Raw genomic sequence first — 15,169 nt, 5'->3', positions numbered from 1 at the left:
GGTCCAGACGGGGAAGTAGGAGAAAAGTCCACCATGCTGAGAAATAAAGATCTGCTAATTCAGGAACTCTCAACCTCAGCACTATTGGCTGTGTGTGTTGGGGGAGGGGGGTTGTCCTGTGCACTGTGGGGTGTTTAGCAAAATCTCTGGCCTCCACTCACTAGACACCAGGAGCACCTCCCTCAGTCATGACAACAAAAGTGTCTCCAGACATTGACACGTGTCTCCCACTCTTCTGTTCATTCATTCAGTGAACGCTTCTCATGGGGGATGTAAGAAGAATTATAAGGCCACATCCCCACCTTCATGGAACTGCCCTCCAAGAATTCACATCTCCTGTTCCCCACTACTCAGCTCTCAACCTCATGGAGGTAGTGTCACTACAATATTTAGAGATAGGTGAGAACAACAGGCTACTTGAACAGAGTACTGTTCGGTTTGATATTTCTTTCATCTCCTCGTTGAAAAAAATACATTTTGAAAACTGTTGCCAAACAGATACTGAGACATATGTGATCTCAGTCACGTTCCAGTTTCCTGTACTTTTTTTTTTTAAGATTTTATTTATTTGACAGAGAGAGAGATCACAAGCAGGCAGACAGGCAGGCAGAGAGAGGGGGGAAGCAGGCTCCCCACTGAGCAGAGAGCCTAATGTGGGGCTCGATCCCAGGACCCTGAGATCATGACCTGAGCTGAAGGCAGAGGCTTAACCCACTGAGCCACCCAGGTGCCCCCAGTTTCCTGCACTTTGAAGGCTGATCTGGAAGTCAGAGATCTATGTCGGAGTCTCAGCATCCAATCACTTCTACCCTGAAAAGGCCGAAGATGTTCAACAGTGAGGGGAATTAATATACAATCAACCTTCATCTTTCTTGTTGTATGATTTAATATTTACTTTGTTTCCTCTTACTGGGGTTTTAATTTAGTTGCAACAGAGAGGGAAGCTTCCTTGCTCTGTACCCGGTTGTGACATCCCACTTGTCACCAGGAGCTGGATTATAGGCTTCACGAAAGTGAGGGGGCAGAAATATTCTAATTTCGTTTTTAATTATACAATAACAAAAGCTATTACGAACAAGAAAGAATACCTTAAAATTAATTATCAGCCAAAATAAGATCCTTAGGAAGGCCTTTCAAATCTTAATCAAGATAAAATGAAACGAACACAAAATTAAATTAAAAAAAAAATCCACTAAAAGATGAAGGAATTCAGAGAAGAACATGAAAAAAAATAACTTATGGGAGAATAAGGGTTCTAAATTAGATACCTCTCTTGAATCATTGTCAAGGACATAGCTTACTTGAATTATGATCAAAAACCCATATCAATCTCCTTCCACTAGAAAAATAGGAAACAATGACTCAAATTGTCATCTACCTTCCAGGTATGACTCAATTCCCAATTCTATGACAGTTCTCATGCTGTTTTTATAAAATACGAGAAAAAATGAATGTCAACTTGGGAACAGAGAGCATAGGTCTCTTGCCCCCATATGCAGTGCAAATGTAAGAGTCAAACATTTGAAGATTCTCTAGCTCCTAGGAAACTCCACCAATCTCAAGGAGAAAATGCAGATGTGCTTGTTCCATAAAGAAGACAGTCCCTCTGTGTCTTTATATGAAACTAATATGTGTCCCAAGGTGTTATCACAACTCACTTCTTCAATGAGTGAAGAGGGAATTTCTTAAACTGAAGGCACTCCTCCCAAGCCCACCAAATTACTCATTTTAGCCTCCTGTGATATAGTCAACATCTGTCTGATTTCTTTTTTTGCTAATTCACCTTTCAGGGGTATCTTTTATCTTCTTCTCGTAACAGCACTCTACTTTCCAGTGGATAAACTTTCCTCCCTTCCTTTAACCCATTTGGCTTGGGGGAGGGGAAAATGACCCATCCCAGTTCCAAAAATAAAATAAAATAAAATATATATATACATAATGCCAGACCAGAACACTGGATGTCCTGGCTTCAGTGATTGGCTCCAGGATGGGTATATGACATCAGCTAGGCCAATAAGACAGGTATCTCCACTAGGCCAATATGACAGGTATCTCCAACCTTTGCTAAAACTGTTGGTTCTACCACCTGGGTTGTCTAACCGGTGGGTAAGTTGAGATCAGCTGGCATTATCTCTCCTCCAGGAAGAAGCATTCCTGGGAATGAAACTAAGAAAAAAAGAAAAAAACAGAGTCAAGAGATGGAAAGATAAAAAGTCTTGGCACTATTATTTGAGCACCTGGATCCAGCTTTACCTGAAGCCACATACACATGTCATTTTCATTTACATCAGCAAATAAATTTACTTTTTGCATTGAGCCAGACTGAGCTGGTTTTCTGCTATGAAATCAAGAGTCATGACTAATCACTTTGTCTGGAAAGACTGTCACAGCTGCTGTGTACTCTCAGCATTTTTTTTCTTTTGCCTCCTCGGCTTCCTCCATACTATGCAAATTTCCTTCTCTATGGCTTTGTTGACTTACTTCCACCAATCTGAAATGCCCTCTGTGTTTCTCCTTCCCTATCTCCTTCACAGCCCATATTGAGTCCCAGCCTCCAGAAGCCATTCTGATCTTATCCAACTCCTGTTTCAAAAGTCTAGCACACTGCTGTCGCTCCAACTTCTGGTGTTGATGTGCCAGTTTGTCCGTTTACAAGTTCTGTTCCCAGCTACCTTACAGGATCCTAGAATAAAACATTTCCCCATCAATCTTCAGAATTATAAGACAACGTCCACCTCAAGCCTGCAGCATCTCTCATTTGAGCTGCTGCTCAAGCTTCCAGACTGAACTCTCCATACCCACACTGCCCCTTTGCCCTGTGCTTCCCCACAGCTGATGGATGCTCCTGCTGAAAACCCTTTGGTGCTATGAAATGCTCTAAGAATCATATCCAAAGTCCTGAAGGCGGCCTACAAAGCTCCACAGGGTCAGGCCTCTGCCTTGTTCTGCACCTGCCTTTCCCACCCTCCTCCTGCCTTCCCTCTGCTCCTGTTCTCCACGGCCCCTCCAGCACAGGGGAGGACCTGCTGTCCTTTTTTCCCTTAATATGCACCCCTCCCTTCTTTCCTAATTAACTCTTATTTATTCTTTAGACCTCAACACATTCTCCATTCCCTTGGGAAGAATGTCTTCGACCCCACTGAGTCCATTACCTTTCACCATCACCATTATAAGCTCTCATGACTCCGTGGCCTTTCTTTCACTGCATTTATTAAATTTGCCATCATTGCCTTAATGTGTATATTCACATAAATGACCACTTTGTAAGCATCTCTCTTCTGCTCGCACGTGAGCCCCAGGAGATGAAGAACAAGGACTGTCTTTCCTTGCCGTTGTATCTCCAGCACTTAGCAAATACGACAGCCCAGGAGGCGCTTAACACACATCGGCTTAATCAATGGAAGAATTACCCAGTTGGGGGACAGCAAATATTGCTGGCTGGATGGAAGGACGGACAGAAGGCAGGACAGAAAGAGGAAGGGTGGATGCATGATATCAGAGGTGAAGGTGCTTCCTTCCACCAGCTGCAACTGCTGCCTGTATTTGGAAAGCTTAGTAAAAAATAAATAAGGCTCTTAAGAAACGATTGCTGACTTGTCTGGAAAGATGATCTCTTGGATGAGACATGACAGTCACAGAGTCCTACACCGAGAACAGGACAACTTCCAGGACAATAGAAAGTGGGAGAACCACAGAGAATCTTTGAATAGTTGATAATTTGGCCCAGTGAGTGGCAGGCACCAAACATGTAATTTCGGTGCCTAGCACCCCAATTCTGTAATTGAGCTCCATGTTTGCTTTGGGCCAAAAGAACAGCTAGGTGGAGACTATTTATATAATCACAGAGCCTCTGCTGGATGCAGATTTCTGAGGCACTAGAGTCATATTTTATTAATACAGGTTTTCTTTGTGTGAGAACTAGCAGAGTTTTTGCAGACCCAAGGTATTTAAAAACTTCTTTATCATTCCTGTCTCCATCCAGGTAAGTTAAACTATTGAAAAAAAATTAAAGAAATAAAAATAAAACAAATTTTCTTATTACAAGTCCTATCACCTGCTGTTGTGTTTACGTGTATTAAAAGATGCATGGATGATAAGGACTTTGATGTTTGCAAGTAAGTTTTTAGTTTCCCAGACAAAATGGCAGGTAAGATGGACGATATGGGAAATAATTTGGTAGTTAAGGACTGTGGCAGGCACTTCCTAAGAGCTTTATATGTATGATTATATCATGGAATCTGCAAAACAGCCCCAGAAGCCAAGCATTATATTCTCCTTTTAAGAGACAAAAAAAGGAAAGGATTAGAGAGCTTGAGAGCCCTGTTTAAGGGCATTCATAAGCAAGATGCTGAACCGGGATTTGAACCCGCATCTGCCTGGTTGAGTAAACCTCTGAGCATACTTGTGATCTCTCTCTCTCTGTGAAATAAATAAATAAATAATCTTTAAAAAAAAAAAACAGATTCCTGAGTCTCCTCCCCCATAGGATTTTGTTCATTAGGTCTGGAGTGAAACTGTTGAATCTACATTTTTAACAAATGTTCCCAAAAGATGGTCATACTAATGGACTGAATTTGGAACAAACATTGTATTGGTAGAAGCAGATCATTATAAACCATCCTAATACTTTGGTTTATTTTTTTTTTAAGATTTTATTCACTTATTTGAGAGAGAGAGAGCACAGAGGGAGAAGGAGAGGGAGAAGCAGACTCCCCACTGAGCAGGGAGACCAATGTGGGGCTCAATCCCCAGACCCTGGGATCATGACCAGAGCTGAAGGCAGATGTTGAACCAACTGAGCCACCCAGGTGCCCCTATTTGGTTTATTTTTAAAACGTTTCATTCTGGTTTTCCCAGCGTTCCTCTTTTACATATACATTTATTCGTCCATTGATTTACTCCATCCATGTAGAACGCTGTGGGTGTTATGTGGCTTCATGAAAGATTCTGGTCTCAAACACACTGGGCTGCACCACTTACTATCATGCAACTTAGGGAAGATATTCATCCTCTCAGTCTCTGTTTCATAGAAACTGAAGGTGATAGTGCCAGCCGCAAAGTGTTGCTTTTGAGTATTTAGTAAGATGAAGTTTATAAAATGCCTATCACCCAGAAAATGTTCAATGAGTTTTAGTTCCCTGAGTGCTGGCCACGTTTCAGACACTGTGCATACCATTGAGAAAACAGAAACAATAAAGATAATGACCTTTGTCTTGAAATATGCTCACAAGTCTATGGTGTGGATTCTTGGGGTATGATCCACATACATCCACACTGGGTGACAAGCAAGAGAAAGATTCTATTAGGAGGATAAAGCCAGAGTTAAATTAAAGCAAAAGCTGAACAACCAGGCCTCACATGGGAGGGAAACCAAAGATGCTCAAGAATCTGGGAGCAGGAGCCAAAGGCCAGTCGCTGGCAGAATGCCATGGTCGAGAGCTGTGATGATCATGATCGAGCTCAACTACTACCCCAGTCCCTGTCTTCACTTGCTTAAAATTCAAGGACAAGAGAGAGACTGATCAGCTGAGTTTGGGTAACATGCATGTCACACCTTAATGACAGACCACCAAGGCTGCAGTGGATGCCAGAGAGGGGGTTCCATGAAAAACGATGGAGGCAGTTACCAAGAGAATGAGCTCTAGAAGGCAGGCTGACAGAACCATGTGTCCACCACGGACAGAGAGGGGAAGCAAGCTCTAGCTATCTTGGGGGATTTTTTTTTTCCAAACTCAGTGAAAATTTTTTTTCTTTCAGACATTTGCATGCAAAACATGTACAATCCACCTCATCAGAGAAGATCTACAGATGGCAGATAAATATATGAAAAGACGCTCAACATCAGATCATTCGGGAACCACGAATTAAATCAATAAGGAGATACCAGCACACACCTATTAGAAGGGCCCAGATCCAAAGCACTGACAACAGCAAAGACTGGTGAGGTTGTGAGCAGCAGGAATGCTCATTCACGCTGCTGGGAATGCAAAATGGCACACGCAGCCACTTTGGAAGATGGTTGGCAGCTTGTTGCAGGGCTCTACGTAGTCTTCATCGCACGACCCAGCAACTGTGTTCCTTGCTATTTACCCAGGTGAGCTGAAAACCTAGCTCCCTACAGAATTCTGCACAGGAATGTTTATTGCGGCTTTATTCATAATTGTCACAACTTGGAAGGAACCAAGATGCCCTCCAGTAGGTGAATGAACAAACACACTCACATGCAGTATTATTCAGAGGAAAAAAGAAAGGAGTAAAGCCATGAAAAAGCATGGAGGACACTTCAATGCATATAGCTACATCAGGAAGTCAGTCTGAAAAGGCCGCGTGCTGTAGGATTCCAAGTATATGACATTTTGGAAAGGAAAACTGTAGAGACAGTAAGATCAGTGGTTCCCAGTGGTTAGGGAAGAAGCAGGCCGGGGGTGAGGGAGAAAGTGATAACAGGCAGAGCTTCAAGGATTGCGAAGGCAGTGCAATTATTCTATGATACTGTAATGGTGGGTGTACATCATGACACATTTGTCAAAATAGAAGGTACAACACGAAAAGTGAACCCTAACATAAACTATGGTCTTAATAGTGATATATCAGTATTGGTCCATCAACTTTAACAAATGCAGCCCATTAATGTAAGAGGTTAATAACAAAAGGGAAACAGAGGCAGGACTCACTTTCTGCTCAATTTTTTGTTAAAAATCTATTAATGAAAGAAAAATCAATTAATGATTTACAAAAGAGTAATACTTAAACTCTGATCCATCAGACTACATGCTACATAAAACAAAATATGCAACACTATGTAGTGTGATGGTCTAGAGCACCAGCTGACTCACAGTAGGTCTTCAGTGATAAAATCAATGTCATGTAAAGGAATAAGTGAGCCAAGGAACCCATATCCATTTATCTAGCATTTCTGATAAGATCGTTCTCAAAACTACAGATTCTAAATCCATTAATATCCAGGAACAGGTTATAAAGTTGCATGACAGAAATATAGAAACTGCGCAAAACAGGAAAAACTTGCCTAGAAACAAGATACGTCAAGCAGATATAGTGACGAGTTTCAACTACATTTGAGAATGTGTGCACAAATAAATACCTGTGGCTTCACTCTATTAAATTATAACCATAGAGGTCATGTAGAAAATTAGAAATATGTGCAAATTATTTTCTGACATTACTTTCCTCTTTGACATGCTTCATAGCAATACATTTAATATAGGATTATTAAATAGAGACACCACAAAAAGATTTTTGCCTCTATAGCAGGTTGATATTACATTAGAAAGCAACTAATGTAATATTAACTTGTTGTAGAGGTAAACACCTGTATTTTTGCTGAGTACTTAGTATGCACCATCACGGAGATACAAAACTGGTAAAGACCAAGTCTTCTGCAGTGGGCAAGACTGGCCAGTGACATACATGGACAGCTCAGGTTCCAGGAGAAGAGAGACTCTAGGATAGATTCTAGAAAATGCCAGAAGTGACCATGGGTCTTGTTGATGGTCTGGCTGACAGTAGTGAGGCAAAGGCTTTTGTTCCTTGTAGTTCCCTACTTGGACAGAGAGAGCCCCTTTTGAATAGATGCCTTTCACCTAGGAACCTCTGCACTGAGGATCACAGAACATTATCATTATATGAATTTTACCCAGTACATTTTCAGCTCCCAAAACCTACTGCTCCCGAAATACATGGTGTGAGGCAGGGATCCACGTCTACGAGCACCTACTATATGCCAAGCACTCCGCTGCCTATGTGAAAGCACATCAAGGCTATCTGAAAAGGATCCCCACTGGACAATGTTCAACAAAAATACAACATTTTAAAAGTCAATCAATCCAGTGCAAGTGTGAACTGTCTATGCAGTGGTATACCATGGAGCCACTTTGAAAATAACGTGAAAGCTGAGTGTACATTGATGTGGACAGAAGCTGCAACAGCAGCCAAATGAAAAAAAGATTAAAATATCATGATTTCATTTTTGTTAAACGTTTTACACAACATAAATATACACATACATGCACACGGCTTATATGTGTAGAAAAGCATTGGGACTGGGGGTGTGTGTGAGGGGTGGTCTTCACAGTGGCCATCTCCAGAGAGGCTTTTTATTTGTAGTTTTTTGCTTGACAACTGGTTTCTGAGTTTTAGATAATGAGTGCAATTGCGTTATAATAAGAGCTTAAGCAAACGTGAAAATGCCCTTAGGGGAGAAATCCGTCAATCCAATCAAACTGTAAGCCAATGCATCCTGGAGGGAAATTAGAGCAGCCAAATCAGTGGGCATCACTCAGAGATAATACCTCGCTCACTGATTCAACCAAATATTTTAAGGTATTCCTTTGACATCTCATTCCAATTGTGATGGACTGTTTCCATCACATTTTAGCAAGCACAAATTTATTGATTCATCCTGTGTGCTAAGCACCAGGCTAGGCCCATGCGGTATAGCAGAAAACAAGGGGATGCATCCCCAAAATTCACGTACTTGTGGGGACATGGCTGTGCCTCTCCTATCCACAAACAGACCCATCTCCCACAGATGGCAATCAAATCACATAAAATAAATGAAGAACCTATTTAATCTGCCTATATTTTTGTTAACGTGTCAATAGGGGTTCTTTTTAATGCACATACTTTTTCTCAAATGTAAAATTATTTAATAAAAGTGCAAATAACATTTTTTAAAAACCATAACAAAGAGTATTGAGCTGACTTGAAATCTACCATCCCTGAGACAACTCCTGTTAACTTTCTGGGACATCCTGTTGGCTGGCTTTCTGTAGATTTGTCAACAACAACCATCTGTATTCCCCTGGGACTGAGGGGTTTTCCTGGACACTGGACCCTTGGTCCAAAAACAGGGACAATCCCAAGCAAAGCAGAACATAACAGAACAGTCACACATCCTAGATGAGTGTGTGGATTTATATCACCATCCCTGTGTTAGCAAAGTGAAAGCGTTTCATTGTATGGATTTACCACAACTCAACTAAACAGTTCATTGTTAATTGAGATTTAGATTGTTTCTAATTAAAAACCATTGTTTCTATTGTAAACCATCTGTGAGGAACATCCTTGCACATCTATCTTTGCACACTTGACAATGATCTGTTGGGATAAATTTCTGGAAATGAAGTTGGTGAGTCAAAGACTATGTACCTTGACATACTGATCCCTACAGCTAAACTGTCCTACTTAAACGTTGTATTAATTCATACCTTTGACCAGTTGAACACAACACTATTTCCCCATTTCCTTGTCAAATCTGAGTTCTGTCAGATTAATCTTAAATCTTTTCCAATTTGATGGGCAAATCAGTTCAAACGCTTAATGCATGCAATCATTTTGGGGACAAAGTATTATTTTTCTATCAAAAAAGTCAAATGCTTTATAATGAAATATAATTTCACAATCAATCTTAAATAGCTTTATGGAGATATAATTTACATATCATAAAATTCACCTGTTTTCAGAATAGGAGTTGGTGAATTTTAGTACACTTAGTGCTGTCAGCCATCATCACCATCTACTTTCAGAGCATTTCCATCACCCTAAAAAGAAACTTTGTGCCAGTTTACAGTCACTCCCCATTCCCTATGTAACCACAAATCAGTTTCTGACTGTCTCTCTCAGAATTAAAATTGCTTAGTACAGTGTAGGCTGACAACCCCCCTGGTTTACCCAGGACTTCATGGGGTGAAGGAGTCATTTCCAGGGTCATGGGGTGTGGAGCTAACACCAGGATGGTCCCAGGGAAACCACAAGCTGGTCACTCAACTGTAATGTTTTTCATAAACCAAACTTTCTGGTCTCCCCTCCCCTTCTCAACTTTCACCTGACCTCTGCTCACTGGAGTCACATGATTTGGTGAGTCAGGGTAAAGGCATCTTACAAACGGAGAAGCCCTGGAAATCAAGGTCAGTCAAAGGTTCTGATTTGAAGAGAATACAGTCACAAAGCATTCTGCAAAGAGCTCCTTCCAACTCAGAAAGGCTGGCTGCTCCGGTTAGATCCCTGGGACACAATGGTGATGATCCTTATTTGACGTCCCTGACACACAGTCCATTCCATCCAACCATCATGTTGAGAAATCGTCAGCATCTCAATGATACCCAGAACTGCAAAGAGGCGAGATGGATATCACAGTGCTCTGGGAGAAGTAACTGGTGTCCAGAGGTGCCACAGGACCACCCCTCACCCACTCCTCTCCTACTTCCCACCTGCAAGGGATGGGGACCATTAACCCCATTTCACAAAGGAGGAAACACAGAGCCAGGCAGATGAGGTCACCTGCCCGTGACACACGGCTGGGCTCAGAGGTCAGGATTCTACCCGAGTCCCAGCCCAGCACCAAAGCCTGACTTCCCACAGTTACCCCCATGGACTCCTAGAAACATGGAGGACTAAAAAACCTAATTCACAATGTAGATAGAAATACACTTTCTAAATTTACGTCCTTTTCCCAACAAACACAGAAACATAAAACCACTGTGATCCACCCCCCCTCTAAATGTCTTCTCTCCACGAAGGAGTATTAAGTTGAAGTGGGGGAAAAGTGGGACGGGAGTGGAGGGATTTGCAAGTAATAATGAAACCAGCATAATTCAAAGTGAAACTGATTTAAAATTTTGCTAAAATTTTTTATGTTTGCATATTTCACACTTACAGCATACCTTTAGTCTTATTTACAGTTTTGATTAAATCTATACTTCTATACTTTACATAGTATATAAAAATATAGTTTTATGTAAATATTTCTCAGGGAGATCTGTAAAAGTGTCTCCTATAATTGATATGACATTTCAAAATACAGTCAGTGTTTCAGAATCAGATACATTTGCTGGGTTTAATGGTAGAAGGCACCTCACATTTATATTTACTGGTTTTTAATTAGCTCATTATCTACAGTTGTGAGTATCTCTGACTTACCCAGACAGGAGATCTGGGGAGCCATATATTTGAAGTTACTGGATAATTTCCACTTACCTTTGCCTAAAACTTTTCTCCTTCTTGGAATAATGGGAGTGGAGAGAGGGAATCTCAGCCTTGTTCTTGTACCACCATGGGAACTCATCCCCATGTATACCTGTGGGCTGCAAAATTTGGCCTGGCCATAAAATTGGAAAATGTAGCTAATGTCAGGACTCGCATATTTAAACCCACACTGCGAAAAATAAATGCAAAGACATCTGATCGGTCATTTCATACCTACATTACTAGATTTCACCGGCACCTGTCACCATTAACATGGCAGCATGGGGAGAGCCACTTGAACGTGGCTTATGCCTACTTTATCCATATCTGAGAATGAGAGGGTGAGTCTCCAGCCATAAACTATTTGCATTTCCTGACACCATATGTTGCTGTCTTTCGCATACTCTGTAATGTGGGTGGATGACCAGCAAATTGCCCATTTCTGTTCTCTAAAGCCAACGAGTTCTCAGTAAGTGGTTACAGCAGCCGTCGCAAATGACCAGATCTGTGAAACCAGAGAGGCTGCTGGTGGACTACAGATGTGGTTTCTCTGGAGGTGAGAGGAGTTTCCACCAGGAAGTTCATAGTGGGTTTAGAGTAGGGTTTCTCAACCATGGCACACTGACATTTCTAACCAGAACACTGTTGATGTGAACCATCGTGCCCATGGGAGGGTGGGCCACCAGCTTTCCCAGTCCCCACCCTCTAGATGCCAGCAGGACCTCCCTGCTGGATTGAAGACCTAGAATGTCTCCAGACACATTGCCAAATATTCTCCAGTGGGCAAAGCTGCCCCGGTTGAGGACTTCTGAGAGACAAACTGGACAGAAGACAGAGGTATAGAAAGGTGGAATTAACAGGACTCGCTGCACTTAACCCTTTTTTTTTTTTTTTTTTTCAAAAAATAAAGAGCAACCTCGTGATCAAGTTCTATATTTTTTTCAAAGTGCTAGAATCGTTATCCAAGAGGTAATCCAGGGCACTCTCCCTCTAATCTGCCCCCTTCCTCACCTGGCGTGTCTCCTGGCACCAGCGAGCACTCCTGCTGTCTCCCCTTCTACTGCAGGGCAGTCCGGGTCCCAGGGCAGGCCTGCTTCTTCACAATAGTCGTCTGGGTCTCTCTAGGACCTATGAAGAAGTCCAGAGTGTGGCTCCCAAGAAAAAGAATTTCACAGGCTCTGATCAAGCATGATCTTCCCTTCAGTTCTTTTTTTTTTTTTTCTAAATAATAGCTTTATTGAGATGTAATTCACATATCATAAAATTCATCCTTTTAAAATATACAGCTCAGCAATTTTTAGTATATCCATGAGGCTGTGCATCCATCACCACTCTCTCATTCCAGAACATTTTTATCACCCCACGAAGAAACCTCATGCCCATTAGCAGTCACTCCCCACGCTCCTCTCTCTCCAGCCTGTGGCAACCACCAATCTATTTTCTGTCTCTGTGGGTTCTCCGGTTCTGGACATTCCATACACATGGAAACATACAATAGGCTGTCTCCTGTGTGTGGCTTCTTTCATTTAGCATCAGGGGTTCGAGATCCAGCCATGTTCCAACTAGTGTCAGACCTTCACTCCCTTTTGTAGCCAAATACTACTCTGACCTATGGACAGACCACAGTTGCTTATCCACACATCAGCTCATGGCCATTTGGGTTGTATCCACTTCCCTTTTGTTCTTATTGGTGAGTTTGTACCCTGATGTGATTGTACAGGCTGGGCCACTTCATGGTATAAACAAAGCAAAACTTTCCAGCCTGACCCATGTCTGAAGTAAAGGAATAATGGATTCTTTTTTCTTTTTTTCATGATCTCCACTGCCTTTTCTGAGGCTCTTGGAGTCTTTTTTTTTTTTTTTTAAGATTTCATTTATTTATTTCAGAGAGAGAAAGAATGAGCAGGAGAGGGGGCAGGGGGAGATGGAAAAACTGACTCCCCACTGAGCAGGAAGCCCAACAGACCTGGGGCTCGATCCCAGGACCCCAGGATCATGACCTGAGCTGAAGGCAGATGCTTAACCAACAGAGTCACCCAGGTGCCCCAATAATTGATTCTTTTATTCAACGTGTATTATTAAGAACGTAATGTATGTCGGTTCTAGGGCTCTGTGTTAAGTCCTGGAAATACAATAATAAAAACAACCCAAGACCCTTCTTTAAGGGATATTTCATTCTAGCCGGAGGAAACAGACACTGAACAAACAGTGCAGGATGGAAATTCATTGTTTCACCCCTCTGTTGAGCATGACCACACGCAGGTACCTTGCCCGAGCTGCTAACACATGAGGGCAGAAGACAGAGAACTTCCCTTTCTTATACTCACGTCTCCCCAGGGAAAGCTCAGACACATGATTACGGTGGTGAAGGGGCTCAGGGTAGGCCACCCCGAGATATGCCAAGGGACCATACTGATTCTTTTAAATAAAAGTTACTTGAGAAACAGCTGGTGCAGGAAGGATACTCTGACCCTCCTCTCTGTCCCCTTAAAATCAGGAAATGCATCTCCACGTGAGATGTACCCCTTCCTGCATGGGTAGGGGGGGGGCGGGCATAAAGAGGCATCTGTATAACCAGAGGGAGAGAATTCAGGGCCAAGAAGGCTATCGAAACAAACTCTGATCAGTTTCTCCACTAATTAATATCTGAGTCAAAGTTTCTTCATCTTGTCAGTTCCTCGCAAATGTATTGTTTCTTTGTCTTAAAGGTATATAAACGGCCTGCTTCGGTCATTTCTTAGGCTCCGTATCTATGAGAACTCTGTCCATGAAAAATTAAGTCTGTGTTATTTTTTTCTCCTGTGAATCTGTCTGTGTGTGAATTCAATCATTAGACCAGCCAAAAGAACCAAGAGAGCAGGGAGGATTTTCCCCTCCCCAACAGCAGGCTGGGCTAAGGGCTATAATAAGCTTCTAAACTACAGCCTTTGGGAAACAGCTCTAGGAGAATAAAGGCAGAAAAACCTTCAGGGGGAGAGTACTTTGAGCTGGCCCCTGAAGAGCACTCACTTCTGTGGGGGACCCACTAGAAAGGAAGTAGCACCTAGTGGCAGGGAAGGAAGCAGGGAACCCTCCTGCTGTCCCGCATCTACATCACCTCCTTCCAACCAGTCTCGGTCTGAATCTGAAACTCCTTCCACCCAACTCCTAGTCTTGCTTTTGTGCCGTCTCCCCTGTGGGCATCTGTCCCCTCCTTCCCATTGCCCCCAGTTCCTCCAGCTCCCATGGATTGTTTCCTTTTTGATCTGTCTGGATGTAGAAGGCTGTCACTGCTCACCAGACATGAGCCCTTCTCTGTGTAACTATCCTAGAAATGAACAGCTTGGAGGTCCCCTTGTTTGGTCTCGGGCTCACATGGGTCTTCTGTGGACAAGAAGGGGGCAGCCCTCATGTCTCAGAGAGCAGGGGACTGGGGAAGCACCCTAATCCAGCCCTCACACCTAAACAGGTACAACCCTCTATACTTCTCCAGTACCCCTTACGAAGCATGCTCTCGAGGCAGACACCCTGGCCCAAATCCCAGCTCCACCAGTGAGGTGGGCAAGTTAGTTCAGTCTCAGTGTTCTCAAAAAATGGAAATAAAATTCAGTCTTTGGATGTCTGCTGTAAATGAGATATTAGGTAAACCATCTTCAGGACAGCAGCATATGGCAGGTACTGGATAAACGTTAATGTGTATTTCCTATTTATGTTTCCATGGCCTTTAAGCCCAGCCCCGAGAAGCTGCAAAGACTACAGGGGCCTGAACATAATTGAAAATGGTATCCCTATCTTTTAGAACTCAACCACAATCACTATTTACTGGATAATGTCTAGATGTTATGGCAGCATTTAATGTTAATGATCTATAGATGTGAATAAATGAAGCTTAACAATAAAAGCAGTTTGAACTGAAATAGATGTTCTATACCTGGACATACTCTCTGTTCAGACCAGCAGTGCATACAGACACAGGCAGAGGCGACACCACCGACCCCATGTTCCCTCCTACAGCACTTACAGTTTGCAAAACACATCCTGCCTCCTGCCTGGTTTCCCAGGAGAGCAGGAGATCAGGACCCCAGTGCCCACATGTTCTCTAACAGTCTCTTCCCCTGTCTGACTACAGTCCCTTTTGGAATATAGGTACTAAACCATTCACGGGCCAAGGTGAAGTACTTCTCTCTCTGAAATACTCAGTGCCTTC

The sequence above is a fragment of the Martes martes genome, assembly GCF_963455335.1.
Source record: "Martes martes genome assembly, chromosome: 9".
Lineage (NCBI taxonomy): Eukaryota > Metazoa > Chordata > Mammalia > Carnivora > Mustelidae > Martes > Martes martes.
This window is presented reverse-complemented; position numbering follows the sequence as displayed.